The sequence below is a fragment of the Eumetopias jubatus genome, unplaced genomic scaffold (assembly GCF_037043125.1).
Source record: "Eumetopias jubatus isolate StellerSeaLion01/CBP00866 unplaced genomic scaffold, mEumJub1_p1.0 scaffold_104, whole genome shotgun sequence".
In the NCBI taxonomy this organism is placed as follows: domain Eukaryota; kingdom Metazoa; phylum Chordata; class Mammalia; order Carnivora; family Otariidae; genus Eumetopias; species Eumetopias jubatus.
The window spans coordinates 177963-194131 of NW_028274910.1; the positions used below are offsets into that span (position 1 = coordinate 177963).

General features: G+C 45.4%; 1 pseudogene; it reads left to right on the forward strand.

The window, feature by feature from the left end:
* The first annotated feature begins 330 nt into the window (after nt 1–330).
* On the forward strand, nt 331–3284 carry LOC148161654 (histo-blood group ABO system transferase 2-like; annotated as a pseudogene).
* Nucleotides 3285–16169: the final 12885 nt, after the last annotated feature.

The following is a 16169-nucleotide window of genomic DNA, read 5'->3' on the forward strand; positions in this document are numbered from 1 at the left end:
CCCTTGCCTGGCCCCCATCTTCTGGGAAGGGACCTGCAACACTGACGTCCTGGACGAGCAGTTCTAGCTGCAGAACGTCACCATGGGACTGTCGGTGTGTTGAGCACAGAGTGGGAGGACCCCGTCCTGGGGATTAATGCGAAAGTGCATGCATTCAGCAGTCTTACTGGGCTCTCGTGGGCCCGGTGAGGGGACAGCACCTGGCTCCCTCTCAGGAGGCTGCCCGTCACAGTGGGTGACAGCCCCCGCCTGCTGCCACTCCCCTCAGACAGACACAGCCCTGACCCCAGGCCGCTATCCTGCTGAGTCAAGGGGCAGAGCACCGCAACAATGGGGCTTCCGGGGAGCCCACCACCAGAGAAGTGGAAGGGGGTCACGTGTGCCCTGTGCATTGGTAGCGAGGAGATGCTTGTCGGGCTGGCCCCTCCTGTGTGTCTCTTAGAGGATGAGGCTCAGGAGGGCACAGCCTCAGACAGCACTCGGGTCAGACAGCACTCGGTGCCAGAGCCCAGTCCCCTGAAAGGGAGCTGAGCAGTGAGGCCCTGGGACCCCAGCGGACCCAGGAGCGCGCTGGGCATGGCTGCCGGCAAGTGGCCTGGCCCCTGGGAGCCTCTGGAAGCCGGGGCTGGCCACAGCATCGGCAGTCAGAGCTTCCTTCCTCCACAGAGCTCGCCGAGGCCCGCAGGATGGCCTGAGGCCCGTGCAACCCTTTTCCCAGGCCATCGCAAGGGAGGCCTTCAGCCCCATGTGCGGGGGGCACTAGGAAGGGCCCAGGTCGCCTCAGAGTCGTCCTCCAGGTCCTGGAGAGCAGGGACTGAAATCACCAACCAGACCCTCACGGCCCAGGGTCCGCGGCCAGAGCCAGTGGCCCTGTCCCAACGCTGCCCGCACAGGCGGGCCTCATGCGTCCCCCTCTGGGCCGGGAGCGCAGCCCCGGGGCGAGGGCAGGTGCCGGGCTTGCATGAGGGAGCCCTTGCCGGCAGCGTCCTTGAGGGAAGGGGCCGTGAAACCACACTCACAACGACTGGGCCTGGCCTTTCCCCTGCTGACCTGATCCGGGCCTGTGGGTTGTGTGCCTGTCCCCTGTTTCAAGGCAGTGGCCGCCTTCCCCGTGTGAGCCCTTGACTAAGCTGCCAGGGGTGGGGCAGGCCCAGGGAAGTAGCCTCAGTGCCTGCTCCAAAAAACCAGACTCAGAGGGCTCACCACACTTGCCTGACGTTGGGGGAGCTGCTGTCCCCACGGTGCGGAGCAGGTAGACCCCTCACAGGGGGACCAGCCATGTGAGGGCTTTGGACTGAGGGAGGGGCATATGTCGACCTGGATCCAGAAGCTTACCCCCTTGGATTCAAGGCTGGGGTCTTAGCAACCCCCCTCAACTCCCAGGGTCCTCTTTCCCCTTCCCTGTCCCCGGGCTGCACCTGATTCCCGGTCTGGGGGAGTTCAGGGTGACCCCTCCTAGGAATACCAGTGGTAGATTGAGGACCTTGTCAGCAAGAGGCCCCGTAGCCTTCACGGGGGGACCCTCCAGGGAGTGCAGCCAGCTGTGGGGACCAGCGACAGCCCACCCAAAGCAAGAGGGGCAGGTGGCTGGCCCTGCTTCTTCTAGCCGGTCTGTTGGGCCAAGGAACGAGGGCTGTGCCCAAAGGAGCTCCAGTCCTGGCAGGTGGGGAGGGGACCCGCAGGGGGGCGGCCAGGGGAGGGCACCTGCAGGGTTTGCCCGGGAGCTCAGCACGGGGCAGTGTCCCTGGCTCCAGCATGCTGACTGTGTGGCTGCATGGGTTTCCAGCCTCCCAAGCCTCGGGCTCCCGTTTGTAAGATGGGGTGCTGAGGGCCCCCATCTCTGGGAGCAGAAGGGAGGGAGGGCCCGCCGGCGGACTCTCTCAGGACAGGCCAGGAGGGTGGCTGTGGCTTAACGCAGCCCGGGGCGTGTCCCAGTGACGAAGGTGAACACGTGCACGGCCCCGAGCTCTGGGGTCCTGCCACCAGCCTCTGGTAGTGACTCTCCTCCCACCCTATCCCCCGTCCCTGTAGCTACGTGGTCTTCCTGGAGCCGTTCCTGCAGCCGGCGGAGAAGCAGTTCACAGCGGGACACAGGGTCACCTACTATGTCTTCACCGACGGGCCGGCTGCTGGGCCCGAGTGCTGCTCCCGTAGGACCAGAGAGTGCTGGTTCCAGGTCCCCGGGGCTCCCTGCTGGCAGGATGTGCCCATGCACCGCATGGAGATCAGCAACTTCTCGCATTCGCTCTTCCTTCGCAAGGTGGACTACCTGGTGTCCGTTTAGTGGACATGAAGTTGAGCGACCACGTGGGCGTGGAGAGCCTGTTCCTCCTCTTAGGCACCCTGCACCCCGGTTTCTCCAGGGTGACCTTCTAGGACTTCAGCTACGAGCGCGGACAAGGTCCCAGGGGCACACCCCAGGGACCCGGGTGACTTTTACTACGCAGGAGGCTTTTCTGGGGGTTCGGTGCCGGAGGTTCCCCGACTGACCTCAGCCTGTCACCAGGCGATGGTGGTCGACTGGGCCAATGGGATCGAGGCCCTGTGGCATGACGAGAGCCACCTGAACAGGTATCTTCTCTACCACAAGCCCACCAAGGTCTGTCCCCAGAGTACCTGTGGGACCTGCAGCTGCTGGGCTGGCCCGGGGTCATGAAGAAGCTGAGGTTTGTGGCCGTGCGCAAGAGTCACCGGGACATCCGCAACTCGTATGGGGCTGACCCCGACTCTGTCAGGTGGTGCCACGCCGAGCGGAGCTATCAGAGCAGATTCCGACCTCTGTCCCCTCAAGGGAGTCTCTGGAGCCCGGCACTGCCCACATGGCCATGTTCAGAGCCCCTAGCGCCCCCGCTCTCAGGAGGTCTGCTTGGGGGCCCAAGTTCCTCTCTTTGTGGTCGGTGTGTTTGGATCACTTCTGGGTCATTTGTAGCTGTGAAGGGGTCCAACGTGTATGTCGGATGTTTTCGGTGTCAATGCTGCAAATAACTGGAACTGCACCACAGAAACCCACATTTCAATTTATATTTGAACACCTGCAGAGATGGAGACTCCCCTTCCTTGTACTTTTCTCATATTTATATTTCAGGGCTCCCTTCTGCTGTCTGTCCGTGTTGGCCCCATCCATCAACTTCGCTGACACCCTACTACTGATCGATGCAGCTCAGCACCAGAACGGCTCTGGTGGACGGCTGACTGCATGCGCGGTCATTTACCAGCGCTCACGCTATGACAGTTATCGGCCGACTACACCTCCTCTCCACTTCAGCAGCTCATTTCATCAATAACTTATCTCATGGCCTTTTCCCTTTTATCCAGAAGACAGCAAAACAGAAACATTAAATAAAACGTTTTCACAATATTTTAAACTACTTATTTATTAGTATTGATGGCGTAACTTTCAGTGTCCTGGGTGAAAGGGGTTTTAACTTTAAAGGAAGATACAGAAATCGTAAGGTGACTGGTAGAGGGAAAGAGGTGAACAGCCTTACAAAAAAGCCCATGACTGCTCACAGGCTGTAGTCACCCAGTAAAGAGAGGGCCTAAAACTTCCACTGTGGTGGCTTCTAAGTTGCTTAGATTCAGAAGACAGAAGCAGAAGATGCTGGCTGAGTTTTCTGATATCTAATAGAACCTGTTAAAAATCACTTATCCAGGGGGGCCCGGGTGGCTCAGTAAGTGAAGCGTCCAACTCTCGATTTCAGCCTGGGTCACGATCTCAGGGTCATGACACTGAGTCCACGCTTGGCGTCTGCTTAGGATTCTCTCTCCCTCTGCGTCCCGCCCACCTTTTCTCTTCCTCTCTCTCCCTCCAAAACAAAACAATCACTTGTCCAAAAAGCAGCTGAAATGATATGGTTATTTAACCGTGACATTGTTCAAGTAATTTCAAATGGTTAAAATAAACTATTAGATATTTATAATTAAAACAACAAAAATAAAACTGGATAGTGATGGGGAGGTTGTACATACTGACAAATGTTTGAAAGAGATTTACTGATAGCTTCAAAAATGGAAATACAGACTTGAAGATTTGGCAGCAAACCAGCAGACACGGCCAACTTGTACCCCAGCTCACGGGGCGCGGCCGCACCCTTCCTCACCACGGGCTCACACACAGCTTCTCTTCCGGGTGCACTCCAAATCCACACAACACCTACGACACTGAGAACATTCTTCCAGGGACCCCTGACCTCAGTAAGTGTTTCGTCTAATGATCAGAGAAGCAAATGAGCAAAATCCGAAGGAGTAAAACAAGTTCTGGGAGACACATGTGGGACAGGGCTGACAAGTAACCCAGACTCAAGATTCTAAAACAGAACCCACACTCGATCCCTTGGGGCACACCCAATGTCCTACTCTAGAAATGAGATGGAGCGGTTTCTGTGAAGGTGAGAGGGACGGGGATTCAGCTGGAAATGAAAAGCAGGTACCACCTGCAGTTCAGGGAAAGAAGACCCGTAGCATCCAGAAAAGTCTCCTTTACAAAGCAGTATACTAGCTCTGTGAGTGTAATTGTCTTCTCTGCCACGACGGGGATCCCTCTGAACCTCAAGGACCAAAGGACCACAATTACAGAGACCCCTGGGGGGTGGGCAGGAGGAGGGACAACGTGCCAGGGAGAGGAATTCGGGGACATGGGATTTAATACAAGTCTACTTCTCTGGGGCCTGGCTCCTTTAGAAAATACCTTCCAAAGATCGTTATGGGGAGAAACTAACAGAACACTCCAAACTAAGAGGAAATAAATAGGGTATCTACTTTCTTGATTAGAAACTGTTCCACACTCCTCACAAAATATACAGAGACATACATGCATAATAAAAAGTCATTTCTCTCTGAACAAGAAAGTTACTAATATATACTGAGCATCTACTAAGTGCCAGTCCTGGCCTATATATATTTGAGGTCCTGTTGGACCGTCGGTAGGGAACAGGCCCCTATTTCAAGCTTAGAGGTGCACTGCCCTGAGGTCTCACCGGGACAGGCAGGATGAACGGCACAATGCCATCAGGAGGCCCATCTGACTTCAAACCCCTCTGCTGTACAATCACATAAAATTCACCAGAGTTGATGAGTGAACACTCTGAACTGTTACACAAACATCAAACATGTTGAGTGCTGGTTGTTGTTCAGACATGTTTCTTTTTTGTGACTTGGCTGACCTAATTCTGTGAAGTCCAATTACCCTGTAGCATGCACCACCCCTCTCCTGTCCCTGACCAGATTTGTATTCCTGGCTTTCTACGGGCTGCTCCTGGCCCCACACCAACTTCCTCTTGGTCAAAAGTGGTGTCTGAACTCACTGAGTCAGATTTTCACCCTTTACCACTGGATACATGTGGCTTAGAGGCTATTCTCCCCAACTGGGAAGTTGGTTCTTGATTCTGCCCCTAGTTCAGTCAGGAATGGACCAGCACCTTGCAGGTGGTCTCTGTCCACGCTCCTGGGCCCACAGCCATGGTTCCGGCACACGTACAATCTTCTAGACCAACGGGGAGGCATGCGATTCTATTTCTAAGCTCAGCTTCACAGGAACTACCACTAGCCGCGCGCAGTACACCCAGAGACTGTGTTCAGGGCCCCTGAGACAAGCAAGGCTTTGGCTTTGCTGATGGATGTGTGTCCTGGAGGCCTTTTCAAGACCGTCTCGCTCTGACCACTCCTGAGCAGAGCAGACTAGCACATGCACGCAGTGTAGAGTGTGATTCTGTGGGACTCCTTTAGGCTGAATCTTTCCCTGGTTCTGGCAATAAAGTTTCTCACTGGGCTGCTCTGTCCTTTGTTGGTACGTATCATGGATCCTCCCTTTGAACGACGGACCACCAAGCTCTCCGCTGTTTTCACCACCTCCCGTAGGCATGAACTGGAGCAAGGTCTGCAAAGGTCTGGGCGAAGACACGGGGAATGGAAGAGGACAGCACCCAGCCTTATCTGGAGGGGCCCCTGCTTGCTTCTAAGTGGGCGCTGGGTTAGGGGAGGAGTTGTGGCAGCCCTTCCGGCCCTACAAGCTAGCCGGTGGGGCTGACAAGCTGGGGCTCCATTACTCCCAGACTGTCAAAACGGGGCAGAGCTCCTGCCTCTGAGTGGAAGCTGGTGAGCAGAAGGGAGGCCCAGTCCACCAGGCCTGGGGAAGTGGGCAGCTAATGGACACCCCTGCAGGGGGACGCCCTGGCCTTAGCCTGGCAGCAGCAGGGACATGGAGCCAGCCCCTGAATTCTTGGCTGCACTGGCAGGAGCAGAAGCTTCTTCCCCACGGAGGCAAATACCACAGAATCAGTTTGTTCTTACTGAGAGCATCTCTGAAGAATATTAATTAGTCTCAAAAGATACATAACTGAACACTTAGGGATTCTCTTCAATGAAAAGAAAAAAGTCCTCCAGTGCTTTTCAACTAGGGGTGATTTCCCCCCTGGGGGGGCACTTGGAAACTTGTGGAGACCCTGTTTGTTTTCAAACCCGCTGCTGGTATCTTGTGACCTGGGGCAGGAGTGCTGCTCAGCAGCCTACGGCAGGTAAGACCAACGGCCCCAGTGAAGAGCAACGTGGCCCAGAGTGTCAGCCGCGCTCTAGGAGAGGCTCCTGTTCCTGGGGCACAGCAGGAAGGGCCAGTCTTGGGCTGAACACCAGCTCTGCACCTCACTCACCGATGCTCCCTGCCAGTTACCTCGCCCCACTAAAGCTTCCATCTGCACGGGGGGAGAAAATCGCACTGACTTCAGACTTGCGTTGTAAAATTTAGAGGAAAATCTACTGAAGTATGCCAGTGAGAGCCGTACGCCTGGAACTCATTTAGCGACCTCTTTCTCAAGTCTGGGGGACTAGTGAAGGTAGAACGTATCTTCACCGAGCCCAGTCCAGGACACCTCTCACATAACGTCCTAACACTAAAATGGGTCTGTGCAAACCCACATCCGTGCTAGACGCATTTTCCCTTGAGCGCTCTGTTAGAAACTGTAGTCCTGCACATACCACGAGCGTTTTCTTGCTCTTCCTACTTTTCTCTGCCAGCCAATGCACCTTCAACTAATCACAGTTCAGGATCTGGAATGTGCCCCACGCAAACCCTTCACCAATGACACTTCCAACCCTTGGAGCGGCTCTCTGCCGTGGTGCTGCCAGCAGGATTCTAGGCGCCTCCACAGAAACCAAGTCACTTTCCCAAGGCTCCAAAAGACGGAGCGCTATGAAATGACTTCTGAATCATCTACTGTATCAAGAGAAGACTTACCCAGGAGACCTTTGTCTGATTACATGTACTTTGAAAGATATATCTAAATACATAAATAAATTTTGTTATGCATTACTTGCCAAAGGACCTACCACAAGGAGAATATTTTACAAACTGGTTTCAACTAAAAAGGAGAATAGGGAAATTTGTAGTGGATGTTATTTTACAGTTAAACAGTTTTTCAAACTTGATTTTTTTTCCTCTTAAAATATATGCATGTTTATACATGTGTGTGTATGCGCTTATGTGTGTTCTGATTCAAAAGTAACCGCATACGGATCGGATTCTAGATTCTCTCGGACACATACTTTGAGATGTCAGTGCCAACAGCTCTGCTCTAGGTTTGCTTTCTAACATAGAAAATAAGAAGGGAGAATCTCTAGAGACTCTTATATTTCAAACATTCTGTTTCTAAAAGTGAAAGTAATACCTAGGTTCTGTAAACTTATTAAACACTGGAAGCAATACAGTTGTCTTTCTTTAAAGAAAAAAGGACATCTTCATGTTAAATAATTATATGCTGCTTTAAAAATTTAGGGGCAGGGCGCCTGGGTGGCTCAGTTGGTTGGGCGACTGCCTTCGGCTCAGGTCATGATCCTGGAGTCCCGGGATCGAGTCCCACATCGGCCTCCCTGCTCGGCGGGGAGTCTGCTTCTCCTTCTGACCCTCTTCCCTCTCGTGCTCTCTGTCTCTCATTCTCTCTCTCTCAAATAAATAAATAAAATCTTAAAAAAAAAATTCTTTAAAAAATTTAGGGGCAATAGACATATTACTTATTTTCGAGTACAGTTCACATTACTAACTTCGCAGTAACTGACAGAATTTAAAAAGAGAGAATGAACTGTAGCAAAATCAGAAGTATGGCCAACTTGCCATGTCTTACACACACCATATCTAATCATGTTTAACAGCAAACACTAGCTACAACTGAGGCCAGTGAAGGCTCAGCAAAAATGAATTATTAAATTGGTCTGCTTATATCCCGTTACAGACTTCTTATGAATACTTGATTTTATTTTGTATAACTGACAAGAGCTGACAGGAAAGGACAGGTTTAATGACAATCAAATGAAGATCAACTAGACTAGGTGTCCCACAGGAGAGCTGCCTCAAGTGGTGATAAAGTAACTGATGGGACACGACGAGACTGAGCACCGTAGTCTGTCATATACGGTGGTAAGTTATCCTGTAATATTAGTAGATTGTCTGCAACAGCTCATGAATCCAGTAGCTCTGAAAGAGATGGGTACAGTATATGCCCAACAAAAGAAAAATAGACATTGACTTCGCATATTTAATACCAGATCGTTTGCCATTAAACTTAATTTCTAAATCATTTATATGACTCAATGACGGCATGAAATTTTTAAGCTGGTGGGAAGATGAATAGCACCAGAGAGAGAATGTGGATGAGTACAGTGTCATTTACCTACCCCTGCCCCACTAACAGGTGAGGCCGAGCTATTGTAGTAGGTCCCAAACACTTAAACTATAAGGTCATCACTGAGGAGACAAGTGAAAAAGATATTGGCATTTATAAGAGATTGGTGAAAATTAGTTCTAAAGCATTAATTTCTCTTAATAGACTAAAAGAACTGTGTGCATTCAGGAGATATTTGATCTGAATTAAGAAACTGATGAAGCAACTGATTAATTGGAATTTAAGCCATCAGTCCCCAGATCCATCAACAGCTTCATCTGCATTCTAAACAATTAGATGCCGGCCCCACAGAAAGCCCTGTGTTAATACACAGTCAATAGGACACCACAAAGAGACTCCCTGAGCTGCAACTGTCCAAGCTCCGACACACCACACAGATTTAAGACTTTTATACTGGCTAGGGTTTGAAGATTTTTATTTTAGTAGACAATGCACTATCAGAGTCTTCTGAACTGAAACTGAAAAGTAATAATAGCAAGAGTATTGATACACAAAAAATTCTGAGTATGTGTAGTTTTGAAAATGAGACAATTAAAAAACGTAATCACTTAAAGTCACAGAAACAGAATTTCCAAAGCTAAGAATTACTGACTTAAAGCAGTATCATGACACACATTTTATCCAGCTGTGAAGCTATTTGGTCCATTTCAGAAGAAAAACAGCATGAAATAGCAATCTCACATTTTAATACCTGTATATCTACAATCAGTGAATTTTAACCATTTAAATTTAATAGAAAAAAATAAAGAAACCGAGAACTGTAAGCTTAGGGGGTGCCTGGGTGGCTCAGTCAGTTAAGCGTCTGCCTTCGGCTCAGGTCATGATCCCACCATCCTGGGATCGAGTCCTGAGTCAGGCTCCCTGCTCGGCGGGGAAGCCTGCTTCTCCCTCTCTCTAAGATGCTCCCAACTGCTTGTGCTCTGTCAAGTAAATAAAAATCTTTCAAAAAAATTAAAAAAAAAAGATTCTCAAAGAGATCCAGGACCTACAAAATATTAAGTATCATTATACTACAACATGTCCCTATAACATGAAACCCAAGGGAAAACTAGAGGGAAAGAAAATGTTTTTAAAACGTCATCAGTTTAGGGCACCTGGGTGGCTCAGTTAGTTAAGCGTCTGCGTTCAGCTCAGGTCGTGATCCCGGGGTCCCGGGATCGAGCTCCACATCAGGCTCCCCCTGCACGGTGGGGAGCCTGCTTCTCCATCCCCCTCTGCCCGCCACTCCCCCTGCTTATGCTTGCTCTCTCTCTCTCTCTCCATCAAATAAATACATAAAATCTCTTAAAAAACAAGCCATCAGTTTAGATATGTTATTTATCCAAAGCTAACATAATATAGAGTATCTCATTTGCCTAATGCTCTAATATTCTATCTATGTTTTACTGGCTATAAGTCATTCAGAGGCTGAAGAACTAAAACTGCTGTTAGTCACACGATCTTCAACAAGGCATTCATATTGTTCAGCCCTCAGACTCCTCCTCTAGAAAATGGACAGTTCTCATCATCTTCCAGTTTTAAAGTGCTGGATTTCCTTCATCTTTTATCCCCTAATGAAACCTGTATTTCCTTTAATTTTAATTATCTAAAAAACATTTCCATATTTAGGATAATGTTCTTAATCTCAGATATATTTCTACCACAATCATTAGAAGGGCCATTAATATGAAAGAATTTCTTAAATGCAAAGGTTTTTCTATTCATGATATTGAATACATTTAGAAACAAAGACAAACATCATAAACAATAGGTGATGTAAACAGGGATGGCAATGTGAAAATCTCTGAAAATCCATTTCTCCAGAACTATAATGAAAACAACAGTAAAAATCATCCAAAGCAACTTTTTCAAACTCTGCAGAATAATCCAAGCCTTGCAACAACCCCAGGTGCATTGACTCGAGACACGTGGCTACATGGAGCTACAGAAGAGGTGAAGACCAGGCCTGGAAGCGGCCAGCTAGCCTCCTTTGGCCAGCCCTCAGAGCAAAGCCCCATCTCACTGGACAGGAAAGGGAGTCCAGCTGTATTTCTGAGAAGAAAGGGAATGGACTGGAAGAGAGGAGCTCTCTAGTCTGCTCCACAGGAAGAACAAAACCTCCCGTTGAGTAACACACAATAAAGTAAATGTATCAAGTGTACCTGATTATTAGGTGTAGCTGAACTCTTCTGTTAATGGCAGCCTTGTCTTACAATGCAAATAACCATAACTACAGTTGAAAAAACATTCCCCCCCCCCTCAGAATACCCCTTTAAAAAAATGCTGTTTACATATGGAGAAAAAACTAAATTAACAACTCTAGCGCCTGGCTGACTCAGCTGGAAGACCATGCAACTCTTGATTTCAGGGTCATGAGTTTGAGCCCCATATTGGGTGTAGAGAATATTTAAAAATTTTTTTAAAAAAATTAATTAATTAACAACTCTACAATTTAACTTTGTCCTTTCTAGAGTTTTCACCACACTACCAATAATACATATGCTGAGCTTCCAAAAAAATAAATAAATAATATGCTGAGCTTCCTATAAAAATACTGTCCATTCGGCAGGGATGTCCACTATCACCACTGCTATTCAACACAGTATTAGAAGTCCTAGCCACAGCAATCAGACAACAAAAAGAAATCAAAGGCATCCAAACTGGCAAAGAAGAAGTCAAACTCTCACTGTTTGCAGACGATAAGATACTTTATGTAGAAAACCCAAAAGACTCCACCCCAAAACTGCTAGAACTCATACAGGAATTCAGTAAAGTCGCAGGATATAAAATCAATGCACAGAGATCAGTGGCATTCCTATACACCAACAACAAGACAGAAGAGAGAGAAATTAAGGAGTCGATCCCATTTACATTGCCCCCAAAACCATAAGATGCCTAGGAATAAATCTAACCAAAGAGGCAAAGGATCTGTATTCAGAAAACTATAAAATACTCATGAAAGAAATTGAAGAAGACACAAAGAAATGGAAAAACGTTCCATGCTCATGGATTGGAAAAACAAATATTGTGAAGATGTCAATGCTACCTAGAGCAACCTACACATGCAATGCAATCCCCATCAAAATACCATCCACTTTTTTCAAAGAAATGGAACAAATAATCCTAAAATTTGTATGGAACCAGAAGAGACCCCGAATAGCCAGAGGAATGCTGAAAAAGAAAAGCAAAGCTGGCAGCATCACAATTCCGGACTTCCAGCTCTATTACAAAGCTGTCATCATCAAGACAGTAGGGTACTGGCACAAAAACAGACACATAGATCAATGGAACAGAATCGAGAGTCCAGAAATGGACCCTCAACTCTGTGGTCAGCTAATCTTTGACGAAGCAGGAAAGAATGTCCAATGGAAAAAAGACAGTCTCTTCAACAAATGGTGTTGGGAAAATTGGACAGCCACATGCAGAAGAATGAAACTGGACCATTTCCTTACACCACACACAAAAACAGACTCCAAATGGCTGAAAGACCTAAATGGGAGACAGGAGTCTATCAAAATCCTAAAGGAGAACACAGGCAGCAACCTCTTCGACCTCAGCCGCAGCAACTTCTTCCTAGAAACATCGCCAAAGGCAAGGGAAGCAAGGGCAAAAATGAACTATTGGGATTTCATCAAGATAAAAAGCTTTCGCACAGCAAAAGAAACAGTCCATAAAACCAAAAGACAACCGACAGAATGGGAGAAGATATTTGCAAATGACATATCAGATAAAGGGCTAGTATCCAAAATCTATAAAGAACAGATCAAACTCAATACCCAAAGAACAAATAATCCACTCAAGAAATGGGCAGAAGACATGAACAGACATTTTTCCAAAGAAGACATCCAAATGGCCAACAGACACATGAAAAAGTGCTCAACATCGCTTGGCATCAGGGAAATGCAAATCAAAACCTCAATGAGATACCACCTCACACCAGTCAGAATAGCTAAAATTAACAAGTCAGGAAATGACAGATGTTGGCGGGGATGCGGAGAAAGGGGAACCCTCCTACACCGTTGGTGGGAATGTAAGCTGGTGCAACCCCTCTGGAAAACAGTGTGGAGGTTCCTCAAACAGTTGAAAATAGAGCTACCATACGATCCAGCAATTGCACTACTGGGTATTTATCACAAAGATACAAATGTAGGTATCCGAAGGGGTATGTGCACCCCAACGTTTATAGCAGCAATGTCCACAATAGCCAAACTGTGGAAAGAGCCAAGATGTCCATCGACAGATGAATGGATAAAGAAGATGTGGTTCATATATACAATGGAATATTATGCAGCCATCAAAAGGAATGAGATCTTGCCATCTGCAATGACGTGGATGGAACTGGAGGGTGTTATGCTGAGCAAAATAAGTCAATCAGAGAAAGACAGGTATCATATGACCTCACTGATACGAGGAATTCTTTATCTCAGGAAACAAACTGAGGGTTGCTGGAGGGGGGTTGGGGTGGGAGGGATGGGGTGGCTGGGTGATGGACATTGGGGAGGGTATGTGCTATGGTGAGCGCTGTGAATTGTGCAAGACTGTTGAATCACAGAACTGTACTTCTGAAACAAATAATGCAATATATGTTAAGAAAAAAAAAAAAGAAGGAGATAGCAGGAGGGAAAGAATGAAGGGGGCGAACTGGAGGGGGAGACGAACCATGAGAGACGATGGACTCTGAAAAACAAACTGAGGGTTCTAGAGGGGAGGGCGGTGGGGGGATGGGTCAGCCTGGTGATGGGTATTAAAGAGGGCACATTCTGCGTGGAGCACTGGGTGTTATGCACAAACAATGAATCATGGAATACTACATCAAAAACTAATGATGTAATGTATGGTGATTAACAGAACAATAAAAAAATTTAAAGAGAAAAAAATACTATTTATTTAACAGTCAGAAATGCAAGGCAGAAGGAACTTGGGTATTACCTGTTAAACCTCTCATCATTTTAGACATTAAGAAAATGGGTGACCATGTGTCTAAGTCATATAATTAAAAATTGGCCAAAGCAGACTAGATTTTGGGTTTCCTGACTTCCAACACACAGTTCTTCTCCTTGACCACATGAGGCTTCCATCTCATTTCCCCTTTTCCACCTTCCCCTCACTGGTGAGAGCTCAGGTCATATAAATATCATGTATCCTGCGAAGCCCACTTCAACTCACCTACACAAACTGTCTGCTTCCTCTTCTGTTCCCTGACCCATCTTATCCCCCTTTGTATCCCAAGAGACAAGTAGTGCCTGGCACATAGTAGGTGGTAAATAAACGTTTGCTGAATTAATAAAACTGCAAATACAGAATAGCAATCAAATTTCAAGCAACATCATCTAATTACTTCACTATCAATATAGCTTTGAACAAAAGCACTCATTTGATATAAAGGTTGTGATAGGATTATATTTTTTAAAACAAACATATACACTAAAGATTTTCATTTTAAATATCAACAGTTAAATGTGATTTAGAATTAATGAATTCAATGTATTATCATTCGAAGAAAACTTTTTATAAGAATAAATTTAACTTTTACCTTTCAAAATGAAAATTAAACTGCTAAAATACTAAATGATCAGCCATTTAAATACAAATATAAATACCTGCTTTTTCTGAAGTCCTAAGAAATACCATGTCCGATGGAGTTCTTTGATTCTGCAGAGAGTAATATAAAACACTAATTATCTATATGCAAGTTTATAAAGTAATACCATTCTATTACAAAGTAGAAATAGCTAGTAAAAACAACTAAAAAAAAGTTATAATTAAAATTTATACTGAAGCAATTAACATTAATAATTTGTTTTAACAATTTGTATAATTTATATTTAAATTCATCTTGTAGTTGGACATTTTAACGATTCTTTCCCGTTAACAAACCATGAAAACAGCATTTATGATGACTTGAAAACGTCTCCATTTCTGAAAAATGTTAAATATTGCCTTTTCTGTGGCCTCTTTGTTAACTGAACTCATACATACAATATAGCAGTTTTTGCCCTATAATAAATTATGTCCTCCCTAGTAGACTAACCCTCGAGAGTGAGAATAGGATTCTTCCAAAGCCTAACACAAAACAAACCACATCATAAATAAAACACTTACTGAATGTTGAATAAATGAATAAATGAATAAATGTACAACTGAGCAGACAAAAAAGTCAACCCTATAAATTTGAGAGATATTCTTTTATAAAGCAGAAAAGGACAAAAACTCAAAGGGACTTACAGCATATAAACTTAGACAAGTATTTGCTATTCGTGCATTTATTTAATCATTACTAATAATTTTGTCAATTGGAAAAGCTGTATCAAACTAAAGGAAAAATATATAATAAGGACACAATTTCATGAAGTACTTATATTTTTTGAGACCTAGGTAAAGATTTACCCACACATGAAAAAGAAATGGATTACCTGTCAGTAAGCAAGCAATAAAAACAAATATAAGTCGTTAAAGGTGAAAACGATATGTTCTGGGATAAAGCTACCTTTTTCTAACATGAATAAAGAAAGGTCAATTATTAAGATCTAAAGAACTCTTAGGTCAAAAAAGAAATCACAACGGAAATTAGAAAATATTTTTAACTGAACCATTCTGCCAGAGCCAAAAGAAAATGTTAAGAGGAAAATATTCACAATTCAATGCATACAATATATAAAGGAAGCTAAAAATACAAGCTAAATATCCACTTGAAAGCAGGGGCAGGGGGAGCCAATGAACCCCAAAGAAAGTACAAGGATGTAAGCAAATATAAACACAGAAATTAATGACCTAGAAAACAAGTATATAAATAGAAGTAATGACAAGCAAGAAAGTATTTTTTAAATACGCCCATTTCAGCAATAAGAAAAACTAAGGTGAGACTATAACTAACAAAAGGCAAGTTCTCTAAACGAAAACTATCAAACATTATTGAAAGAAGTTAAATAAAACCTAAACACACAGAATACATCATTCTCCAAAATCAGAATCTAAAGATGTCATGTGCCCATCAACTGGTAATATGTATTTAACATAAACCCAATCAAAATCGTAACATGTTTTTTGAGAGGAATTGACAAGGTATTCCTAATATGTAGAGGGAAATGCCAAGGCCAAGAATGAACAAGACAAATGTGAGAAACGTGGAAGGTGGATTCCACAGTATAACAAAAGTAAAATATTAAAGTAGAGCAATGAAGACAAGATGGTATTCCTCTAGGATAGATAATTCTACCAATGGGAACATAGTGACTCCAGAAGGGAGGCCCACATAAGAATGGACACTAGATTAATGAGAAAGGCGCTCCTGCAGACCAACGAGGACACTGTGGTCTTCTCAATAAACAGTACTGAGAAACTAATTTATTAGATATCTATAGGAGATGACAGGAGCTAATAAATACTAAAGCTCTGTATCAATCAAAACATAAGAATATATTCCAAATGATTTCTGCTTCTAAATGTCAAAGTCAAAACTATAAAGCCCTAAAAGATATTACAGATATTTTCACAACTTTTTGGCAGACAGTAATTTCTTCC